This window comes from Rhinopithecus bieti, unplaced genomic scaffold (assembly GCF_001698545.2).
Source record: "Rhinopithecus bieti isolate Rb0 unplaced genomic scaffold, ASM169854v2 scaffold_14937, whole genome shotgun sequence".
Lineage (NCBI taxonomy): Eukaryota > Metazoa > Chordata > Mammalia > Primates > Cercopithecidae > Rhinopithecus > Rhinopithecus bieti.
This window is the reverse complement of record NW_016808492.1, coordinates 606,186-618,227: the sequence shown is the minus strand read 5'-3', so window position 1 is coordinate 618,227 and position 12,042 is coordinate 606,186. Positions and strand designations below refer to the sequence as shown.

Sequence of the window (12,042 nt, the reverse complement as noted above, 5' to 3'; positions counted from 1 at the left end):
TTTTTTACCTTAACTCTGCAAAGGAGTGCTGTTGGTGTAGATGAGATGCAAGGACTGACGACATTAGGGAAGAAAATTTGAAATAAGTTATGCAAGATACCTAAGAGTGCATAACTCCACTAGAGGCAGTTAGGATTGGCAGAAAATCATGGGTAGAATTAATTTTTTCCCATAATAAAGTCAGGACTATGATAAAGAAGATTAAAGAGCTATTATATCAAACACTTGCTGAATCACATCACTTATGTAATGAAACCAACACATTTGTACACAAAAGTGATAAAAATGTATTCCATTTCTAGATCTTATTTATTTATTTAATTTCAATAGTTTTGGGCCAACAGGTGATATTCAGTTACATGGATAAACTCTTTAGTGGTGATTTCTGAGATTTCAGTGCACCCTTCACTGGAGCAGTGTACACTGTACTCTGGTGTCGTCTTTTTATCCCTAACACCCCTCCCATCCTTCTACCTGAGTCCATTGTATCATTTTTATGCCTTTGCATCCTCATAGCATCCTCATAGCTTAGCTCCCACTTAAAAGTGAGAACAATGTTTGATTTTCTATTCCTGACTTAATTTACTTAGAATATTTGTCTCCAACTCCATCCAAGTTACTGCAAATGTCTCCTACTCCATCCAAGTTTCATTCCTTTTTATGGCTTAGTATTCCATGGTGTGTGTGTGTGTGTGTGTATGGTATATATGATATATATGGACTATGATATACATCATGTATGTGTATTACATATGTATATGTGTTTTCTTCACCTACTAGTTGATTAATGGACATTTGGGCTCGCTCCACATTTTTGTGATTACAAATTGTGCTGCTATAAACATGCATGTGCAAGTGTTTTTCATATAATGACTTCTTTTCCTCTGGGTAGATACCCAATAGTGGGCTTGCTGGATCAAAGGTAGATCGATTTTCAGTTTTCTAAGGAATCTCCATACTGTTTTCCATAATGGTTGTATAAGTTTACATTCCCACCATCAGTAGTGCAAAAGTGTTCCCCATTTCTAGATCTTTAAATAATAAGGGAGTTGATACATGAAATAAAATATTGTCCTTCATGAAAAATGGCTAAAGCTTTCAAATGATTTTCAGGGTTTCTCTGGTGGAAAAAAAAAAAAAAGAGAGAGAGAGAGAGAGAGATCATCGTACTAACCAAAATAAAAGAAATAAACAAAGATTGGAAAAGATTTAGTAACATTGAACCAACTGATGGTGCCAACTGCTCAACTCCCATTTTTAGAATCCATTAGAAAAATCTTTGAAGATTTGATTATATTAAGTGATAAGAAAGAAAAGGGCTTTGGGGCTAATAAAAAAAGTACAGAAATGACTGGTTTCTTACACTACTATTTAAATCTATCTAGCAGAGCAGTGGGATTCAAGAAAAAAAAATTGACCTCTGAATAAGATAACATGTTTTCAACACACATGTATGTATATAAGCAGCTGCAAAGTGGCCTGCAAAAGAGGAAAGGAATGACCTCTGTTAATGAGTATCACATGTTCTTCGAAAGTTTATAAAATGCAATGCATATAATGCCCATTCCACATACCAAAAGAAAAACCCTGCTTGATCCAGTGTTGTGAACCTGCTGAAGCTTCAAGCAGACAATTGAATAATTAAACTTTCACAGTTCAATTTTAACAACCTTGAATGTCTCCACTATTTGCCAGAGAAAGAGTGACCAGAGGACTGCATTTTCTCAATGACTCTTCTCCTTATTTCTCTTTGGCTACCTTCATTACTTTCGGGTCATACAAAATGCATCATATCATTTCAAAAAATTATCTTAAAATCAAATATCAATAGAATTGTATTAAAAAATAATCACTAAAACTAACAAAATCAAACATCACTAATTGCTTTTGTATTTGGCATTGTCTTTATTTTTATATGTATTGAGTTTTATATTAGTGTTCTGTATTATTTTTATATAAATATATTTTAACAGTTTAATAAGCTCATTCATGAATTCGAAATGTCAGCTGCCCAAAAACAGATCCTTCATTTCTTCAATCAGTGATTATTCTACTAGTTTTAAAATTCTGACCATGAAGTTTGGGGAAGAACTCTTAAAACTGTGTTATAGATTCCATAGTTATTTATTTTCCAAAAATCTAGGTTTTTTCATAATAACTAGTCAATGTCAGGTGTAAGGCTACTTGATTTATTCTCATTTCTTGATTATATTCATAAGCAGAAATAAAAATTTTAATCTAAGTTAAACAGGTCAGAGTAGCAACAGACATAAAACACAATGCTATGCTTTTTTTGCTATATCACTGCTTACTAATTTTAATTTTTAATTATTTTTAATTATGGCAAAATACGTAACATAATGTTTGCTATTTTAGCCATTTCTTAAGTGTTCAATTCAGAGCTCTCAATCACATTCACAACGTTGTACAACCATAATCGCTAGTTTCAAAATGTTTTCATCAACTCAAATAGAAACTCTGCGACCAGTAGGCAGTAGCACCCTCTTCGCTCCGCTCTCAGGCCCTGGTAACCTCTAATCTACTTTTTGTTTCTCTGAAGTTGCCTATTCTAGATATTTCATGTGAATGGAATTACAAAATATGTGTTTTTTGGTGTCTGCTTATTTAATCTAACACAATGATTTCATGTTTCTTCCATGTTGTAGCATGTATCAGAACCTCATTCTTTTTTATGGATGAATAATATTTCAATATGTTCATGTTATTATGAACATTATTATATATACAATTATATATACAAACATACATATATATTATATATGGAATATTATATATATGGAATATTATATATACAAAAATAAATATATAATATTTAATTGAAATTTTTGAAACAATCCTAGATTTGTTCAACGTAAAAATTACTTCTGTTGGGGTAAAAGTTAGTGATAAATAATAAAAGTATATATTGTATTGTAACCAGTTTTCTCCCCTTTTTAAAACTTACAGAGAAAATAAACTAACAAAGTCCAGATAATGAAATATTATTTCTGTATTTTCTCTTTTATTTTAATGTTTCTCTGCCTTTTCAGTATACATTTGCTATTGAAACATAAAACATGCTAACTCAGTGAGATGAAATAGGACCAGAACAGTTATATACCTCCTCCCTAAGTTTGAGCTTTCTGTTATAAGACAAATATTTGTGGCATATCATAACTCTTATACCTGACAAGACCACAGAATTTTCTACTCAAGATAGATCATAAAATTACAAAAAGATCTATCATTCTGTATAGTTCAGTGTATCAACTAAACTGAGATAACTTCTGCACAAAGAATGCACTTCTAGGATTGATAGTGGATTGTGTGAAGTTGCCAGTTGTTTTTACTATAATAAGTTTAAAAATGAAGAATATATTTTATTCCAAAGACAGTTTTGGTGAGGTGTTTAAAGCATGGAATGTATTTCCCAGTGATAGAATGTTTGAAAAATTAGTTAGGTTCCCTATCAATCCTGTTAGTTGATATAGAGCTAAATCTAAAAACTGATATTGGGTGACCAGAACTGCTGTTTGATTTTTGTTTGGACCTCTGAACTTTTTATTGTTCTCCTGTTACCCAAAGGGCACCTTGCTTCTGCTGCCTCAAAACCTCAGAACTTTAATGTCACTGGTGTCAGATGCTACTTTGTCATCCACTATCCCGCAGGTGGCTGTCTTTCGGATGGCTTGCATGGGGTTGCTGCTATCCAGGGCATCACTGGGATTGAAGTCCTTCCCATCTTCCAGCAGGCAGCAGTAAGGTGGCCAGCTCAGCCGGCAGTTTGACCTTGATGCTCAGCAGGGCCTCCTCATACACCCGGGCCTGGTGCCACCCTTCTGCCAGAGTCTGTGCCAGCTCTGACTCCAGGTGCAGCAGAACCCCGTTGAGCTGCTCCATCTGCATGGCATAGTGGGCCTCCATCTCCCTCAACTGTTCTCCAAGCTGGCCTTAAGATTTCTCCTAGAGTCCAGGTTGATCTCCAAGGACTGGACTATACCTCTCAGATCCATGAGCATCATCTTAGCATTTCTGATTTTGGCGACTGCATGGTGATGACTGTGGTGCTCTCCTCAATCTGCTGGAACCAGTATTTTCCAGTTCCTCTGGGTTCTTCTGAGCCAGCTCATTACACTGATCTGCCAGGATCTTGCCGGGGTCCTGAGATTTAGAGACATCTACCTCTATGGTCAAACCAGAACTGGGAAACTGGGCTTGTAAGTCTTTTTTTTCCTCCTTGTGGTTCTTCTTCATGAAGAGGAACTCCTCCTTGAGAGCCGAGATCTATCTTCAGCTGCAGCTGAGTGACATTGGTGTCATCAGTGACCTTCCTGAGCCCACGAATGTGGCTCTCCAGATGGGTGTATGGCCAGCTCTGTCTCATACTCGACTCTAAAATCATCAGCAGCAAGATAGGCATTGCCAATCTGCAGAACAATGTGGACATTGTCCACAGAATTTGCAAAGGTCTGAGCCCTCAAGTCCTCTATGGTCTTAACATAATGTCCCCAGTCTCTGACCTGGGGCCCCTTCTTCTCCAGATGTTCCCAGATTTTGGTTTCTAGCCTCCGATTCTCAGTCTCCAGGCCACTCATTCTGTCCAGGTAGGAGGCTAAGCAGTTATTCAGGCCTGTCATGGCCTCGTTCTTACTCTGTATGCCCTGCCATTTCTACCAGATACCCAGCCGACCCAGAGAAGCTGGTGGAGCTGAAAGAAAAGATCCAGGAGTTAGAGCCCATAGTGCTTGCATAAAGGATAGCCAGGCTGCTGGTGAGCAACTGGAAAGACCCCACAGACAGGCAGTTAGTGGAGAAAGTGGTGGAGTGGGTGATGAATCTCATGTCTCAGGGGAGAAAAGCAAGAGGACAGGATTCAGGTTCTGCTGAGCTGCTGTTCAATTTTTCTTTTTCCTAAGGATATTCTCGTTGGTGATTTCAGAAACAACTTTCTTCCTATTTATTCCATCCGGGACTCCAGTACATCTTGCCACCAGCATCCACACCTTATTCTTGGAAGGAAGAGCTCCTATCACCTAGGATTGTTGTGGAAACAGGGATTTAGTGGCAGATTAGAAGCAGAAACATTGACTAAACTTAGATATTTGCTTAATTTAATTCAACAAAATATGGTAAACATCATTTATCTGTATTCTGCAATGCTAAGATATATAGAGAATTTAAAGACAAATGAGGCACAGTTCCAGACCTCAAGAAGCTTTCAGTTTATGGACAGGCACAGAAGATATTAAGATCTCTTGGATAAAAGACCTGGTCTGGAAAGTATCATATACAAATGTCAAATGAAATATATAAATGGAGATATGAGTACATCTGTTTGAGGAATCCTGGAAGGTCCACAGAGTGGTCAACAGTAGAAATGGACCTTGAATGATCTAGGGACTATTGAAAATTAGAGTTGGGAATGTGGCCCTTACAGGCCAGAATGCTTAGTAGTCATGTATAGGAGGTTTTGAAGTAAGATGCTATTGGGGAAACCCACCTCTAATATTTCAATGTAGGTTCTTTCTATTTTCCCTAAGTGTCAGCCGGTCTGAGAAATAAAGAGAAAGAGTACAAAGAGAGGAATTTTACAGCTGGGCTGCTAGGAGTGACATCACATCTCGGTAGGTCTGTGATGCCCACCTGAGCTGTAAAACCAGCAAGTTTTATTAAGGATTTCAAAAGGGGAGGGGTGTACAAACAGGGAGTAAGTCACATGCTTTAAGAGGCAAAAAGCAGAGCAAAGATCACATGCTTCTGAGGAAACAGGGCAAGGACAAAATCAGAACTCCTGATAAGGGTCTATGTTCAGCAGTGCATGTATTGTCTTGATAAACATCTTAACAGAAAACAGGGTTCAGAAGCAGAGAACAGGTCTGACCTCAAATTTACCAGGGCTGGGGTTTCCCAGTCTTAGTAAGCCTGAGGGTACTGCAGGAGACCAGGTTGTAGCTCAGTCCTTATCTCAACCGCATAGGACAGACACTCCCAGAGTGGCCATTTATAGACTCCCCCCAGTAATGCAATTCTTTTCCTAGGGTCTTAATATTATATTCCTTGCTAGGAAAAGAATTTAGTGATATCTGTCCTACTTGCACGTCTGTTTATAAGCTCTCTGCAAGAAGAAAAATATGATTCTATTCTGCCACAGGCAGTCAGACCTTATGGTTGTCTTCCCTTGTTCCCTGAAAATTGCTGTTATTCTGTTCTTTTTCAAGGTGCATTGATTTCATATTGTTCAAACACACATGTTTTACAATCAATTTGTACAGTTAACGCAATCATCATAGTGGACCTGAGGTGATGTACATCCTCAGCTTACAAAGATAACAGGATTAAGAGATTAAAGTAAGACAGGCATAAGAAATTATAAGAGTATTATTAGGGAAGTGATAAAAAGGTCCATGAAATCTTCATAATTTATATTTCCTCTGCTGTGGCTCCAGCCAGTCCCTCCATTCAGGGTCCCTGACTTCCCGCAAAAGATGCAGCTTTTAATTCCTGATTTTGGAAGATATTAGAGAATTAAAGGTGAAAATTATAAAGGAGCAGGACATGGTGGCTCATGTTTATAATCCCAACAATTTGGGAGGCTGAGGCAGGAGGATTGCTTGAGGCCAGGAGTTTAAGACGCACCTGGGCAACATAATGAGACCCTATTTCTTAAAAAAAAAAAAAAAAAAAAAAAAAAAGCCTGGGGGGGGGGTATATGTCTCAACTACTGGGGATTCTGAGGGGAGAGGATTACTTCAGACCAGGAGTTCAAGGTTATCTGCTTGTGTGTTATCTGTTTGGTGAACAGTGAGCTATAATCATGCCACTATACTCCAGCCTGGGTGAGCAAGCCCTTTCTTAAAAAAAAAAAAAAAAAAAAAAAGAAGGAAAAAAAGAAAATAAAAAGGAGAGGAGAACATTCTGAATTCATACTCTCTGTCCTAGTTTGTAAATAGGAAGGCCTGTACCCACAATTTTATTGAGAAACTGCAGCCAGTTGGAATAACAAAACTTTTTTTTTTTTGTCAATACCTTAACTTGAATTAATTTAATTGAATTCCAAATTAAACGAACACTAAACTAAATTATCTATTTAACTTTAATATCTTAATTAAAGCTTGTAAATTTTTATTAAACCCCCCCCCCCCCCCCCGCTGTTGATAAGTAATTTTTCTGTTGTTCAGAAGAATTGAAGTAATTACTAATAAAATAAAAGTAATAAATCATTCCAAATCAAAATGTAGTAACATTATGTCAATGTAAGAAACAGCAGTGTTTTTTGCTTAATATGATAGGAATGTCACATAAAAATAAGAAAATAAAATCAATTTATCCAACACTTGATCTTTGCGAAAGGACAAATTATAAATTTAACTAATTTCTGTATATTACATTTATTAACTTCTTTAGAGAAGTCTCCAGCTACTAAAAGCAGGCACTTTTGAGAAAGCAAATAAAAAGCACAGAATGAACACCACAGAATTCTTAATGAAGGGATAATACCAGAGGAGAAGGTAGATAATAAAGATGATACTGTATTAATGTGAGTATGACTGACACAATTAGACCCACAAACTTCCAGTGCCAAAAAAAAAAAAAAGGCCTGATTATTCTTTTCCTTCCTTCTTCTTCTTTTTTTTTTTTTTTTTTTTTTGGCACAGCGTCTAACTCTGTTGCCCAGGCTGGAGTGCAGTTGCACCATCTTGGCTCACTGTGACCTCTGTCTCCCAGGCTCAAGAGATCCTCCTACTTCAGCCTCCCTAGTAGCTGGAACCACAGGCGCCTGCTCTCTTGCATGGCCAATTTTTTGTGTTTTTTGTAGAGACAGGGTTTTGCCATCTTGCCCAGGCTGGTCTCAAACTCCTGAACTCAAATGATTCTCCTGCCTTGGCCTCCGGAAATGCTGAGATTACAGGAGTGAGCCACCATGCCTGGCCTATTTCTTTCTCAGTTAATTGTCCTGGCTGTTATTTGGGTTGATAGCTGCATTTTCTCTTTGCAGACATCCAGGGCAGACTGATGGCTACTTTGCCATCTTCAATATGTGGATTCCAAAATTACCAGGGGCATAACCATCAGCCAGAGTGGGGAATGGAGAGCATAGAGGTTGCTCATAGGAGGTTTGTTTGAGCCACTTTTGGAAGTTGTACACATGACTTCTCTTTACAGTACCTTCATTAAAACAGCCATGTGTCTACACTCAATTGCAAGGGAGGCTAACTGTAGTCTAGCTGTGTTCCCAAGAAGAGGCAACCAATATCTGTTTATCTGCTTGTGTGTTATCTGTTTGGTGAACAGCTGGCTAGCTCAGCCACAGAAATGATTCTACTATAGGTACTATTTTGTGTTTAATTATGGCATACCAAAGAAAACCTCTGGGTGGACTTATGCCCACTTTATATTGCATAGCTTCTTTTCAGCAAATACATATTAGTGTATACATATACATATTAGTAACAAATATATATTAGCATACATTATTAGTATAATGAAAAGCTTTTCTTTAAATAAGCAAGGTTAATATTACTCCAAATATTATGATCCAGAATACACCCAATGTTAATATTTATGCATATATATGTCTTTTTAGATAATCTGTTTACCTATCATCTATCTGTTTAATAATGCTCCATTGAATTTGTCCAATAATTCGGTTGTCAGGAATAAGGTCAGATCTTGCTATTGTAAGTGAAAATAAATTTATTTTAAGACACCAGATAGCTCACAGATTCAGTGAGAGATTCTAGAATACCAGGTTCTGATGCTACCCCAACAGGAACAATGCAGCCAGTAAAACTGCCCAATCACATGATAGAAATATTTCTGTCACCATCAGAACCTTTTGCTCCACACTAATGATGGTGGGGGAACTGGATACCATATTGCTAGCCTAGTTGCTCCAGAAGAACCAAATGCCTCTATTTCCATGCTTTCCAGAACATGTGAAGTCCTCTCACGTAAAGAACATCTCACAGCATTCACTTTGCATCTAAATCTTGCATATGTGTATATGATTTTTAGAATCCAGATCAAATACTTATATCACTGATATCCTGTAATAAGGAGCATGAGATTTTGCATTAGATTTTAAATCTTTGTAACAGATAGGAAGGCAAATTATGAGTTATCGAAGTAAGAATTGCGTGAACCCATTTAAAATACTTGCCAGCTCGGAATGGTGGCTCTCACCTGTAATCCCAGCACTTTGGAAGGCTGAGGCAGGTGGATCCCGTGAACTCAGGAGTTCAAGACCAGCCTGGGCAACATGGTGAAACTCCATCTCTAAGAAGAATACAAAAATTAACCCGACATGGTAGCACGCACTTGTAGTGCCAGCTATTTGGGAGGCTGATGCAGGAGGATCCATTGAGCCTTGAGAGGTTGAGGCTACAGTGAGTAGTGATCATGCCATTGGACTCTAGCCTGTGCAACAGAATGAGACCCTGTCTGAAAAAAATAGAGCAGAATAAAATAAAATATTTTCCAATGAGATTTGTCTCAAGTATTTGTTTCTTAATGGTTATTTTAAAAGCTATTATTGTTATATTTTTAACTAGCCAGCTACTGAACTGTACTCTAGTTTCAAGAATTTTCAGTTTATTTTGTGTGGTTTTAGATAGAGAATTATATTTGCAATAATGGTATTTATCTTTTCATTTATAATATTTATGCCCTGTTTCATTTCTTTAACAGCATTAACTGTTTTACCAAAGTTATCTTAAATAACACATGCTCTTTCAAGTCCTCTCTAAATAAAAGAGATAAATACTTGACGATACTTGTAGGCATAATGCCTCTTTTAAGTAGATATTTAATAATAGGAAAATATTACTGACTCTAAATGCTTTGCTGAACCTGTTTGCTTAAGGAATTATCTTTATGGTTTGTAAAGGGGAGAACTAGTGGTTCTAAGATTCCAGTATAAAACTAGTAATTAGACTAATTTAAATAAAAAATAACTTTAATTATAATAAAACTAGTTTAAAAGTAGATTAATATAGAAGAGAAAATAAAATCACCAATAATTTCATTGTTCAAGATGGCCTGATAACTATATGTGCATCTCTGCACATCTTTCCAAAAGCCACTGCCGACACTCACACACACACATTTAAAAAACTGAATCATATGAATATTTTGAATATACTAATTTAATTATAAATTAAAAGTATATTATTGTGTCAATCATTGTCATTTTATTGCAAAATTTGATATAATTTATTTATTTAATCCAGAAAAGATTTAACTGCAAACATGTGTTATGGGATACCTGATTTCCCCCAGATCTAATCTACCTCTTCGTTCTAGTCTACATTTTAAAAACTCTTCATTAAGATTTTAAAATTTAGTAGTCTCCACTTTTGAAGCCCTTTAAGGGTTGAATTTTTGTTTTATTTAGAGTATTCTGAGTATTTTATTATGGATGAAATAAATAGTGTTTTATAAATCAACATGTCTCTATATTTTATCTTGTAGACTGATTAGCCAGTAAGAATAATTTCTTATCTTTATTTTAATTTTCTGACTTCAAAGTCCAAATTCATTCAGTCTGTGGAAAAGTAATGATGTGCAAAGGAAAAATTAATCAAAATAAGAACAGATGCAAAAAAACATTTATTAGCTTCCCACAGCATATAACTGTTATATAACTTTGTGAAATTTTTCCATTGTTATGTCAAATTTGTGTGATGTAACATCAGTTAATGATCCCTTGAGAATATGAATTAATAATAAAAGTCCACTTTTGTTTTAAAGACTTTAGATAATCCTGAATCAATTCTAGACGAGTAGAAGAAAGTCCTGAGTTTGAATAAATAAGGCTGGGTATAGGCAGCCAATCTAAAGAAATTTCAGCAGCAGTAGTAGAAATTTTATGTGTGTGTATGTGAAATATATCAGCAATTATTGTTGTATTTTGAAGAAAATTTTTAACTATCCCTCTTTAAGACCCATTAATCTTTCTGTTTGCATTAACTTTGTCTCAATACTCAGAGTAAACCAAATAGAATAGAACTTTAACATTTTAGTTCTATGTATAGTTTACATTAATATAGGGTTTCAAAAACAAAAATAATAATATTACAAAATTCAAAAATATGGATAAGTAAAATAAATGCAAATCATCCTCAGTCTTATTACACAACAATAGTAGCATTTCAGAGTTTTGTCTTTCATGTATACTCACAGAATGAAAACATACTAAATATATCCGTTTTAGTATTTTCTTTTCACTTAATTTTTAAATGTCTTTCCATGTTATTAAATTTCTTTGAATTACAATTATTAACTACAATGATTTATTTTGTATATTTGAATAACTCACATGACCATATTTTTCTCAAAATTATTGTGCTTATGAAGAAAATGCATAGAAAGTCCTTGTGACTATATCCTCATGTATGTTCTCAGTTGTTTTCTTTTCTTTTTTTTTTTTTTTTTTGAGACAGAGTCTCGCTCTGCCGCCCAGGCTGGAGTGCAGTGGCCAGATCTCAGCTCACTGCAAGCTCCGCCTCCCGGGTTCACGCCATTCTCCTGCCTCAGCCTCCCGAGTAGCTGGGACTACAGGCGCCCGCCAGGTCGCCCGGCTAGTTTTTTGTATTTTAGTAGAGATGGGGTTTCACCATGTTAGCCAGGATGGTCTCGATCTCCTGACCTTGTGATCCGCCCGTCTCGGCCTCCCAAATTGCTGGGATTACAGGCTTGAGCCACCGCACCTGGCGTCTCAGTTGTTTTCTTATAATAGATTCCTAGAACTTAACTTTTATCCAAACTGACCTAACAAAATTTTCCATATCAAAATTTTATTCAAAAATTATATTAAAATATTATATTTCTTTGATACAATGCAATTATAAGTTAATAAGACAAAAATCCCCTTATGTTTGAAAATTAAAAAATTAAACAGCAAAGTACTTGAATTTAAGCTAAAATAGAAAGCCTATACAACATTCTATATTTTTCTTTTCTAGGAAAAATGTTGGAAGTTACATAAATAAATAGAAGCTAAAAACTCATGGTATGATTTCATTTTCAGGTAGTCATTTTTAA

At 35.9% G+C, this 12,042-nt stretch overlaps 1 pseudogene; it reads right to left on the bottom strand.

Annotated features, from left to right (window-relative positions):
- Nucleotides 1-3,605: 3,605 nt before the first annotated feature.
- LOC108538591 (keratin, type I cytoskeletal 18 pseudogene) lies at nucleotides 3,606-4,740 on the bottom strand (annotated as a pseudogene).
- Between the last annotated feature and the right edge of the window lie 7,302 nt (nucleotides 4,741-12,042).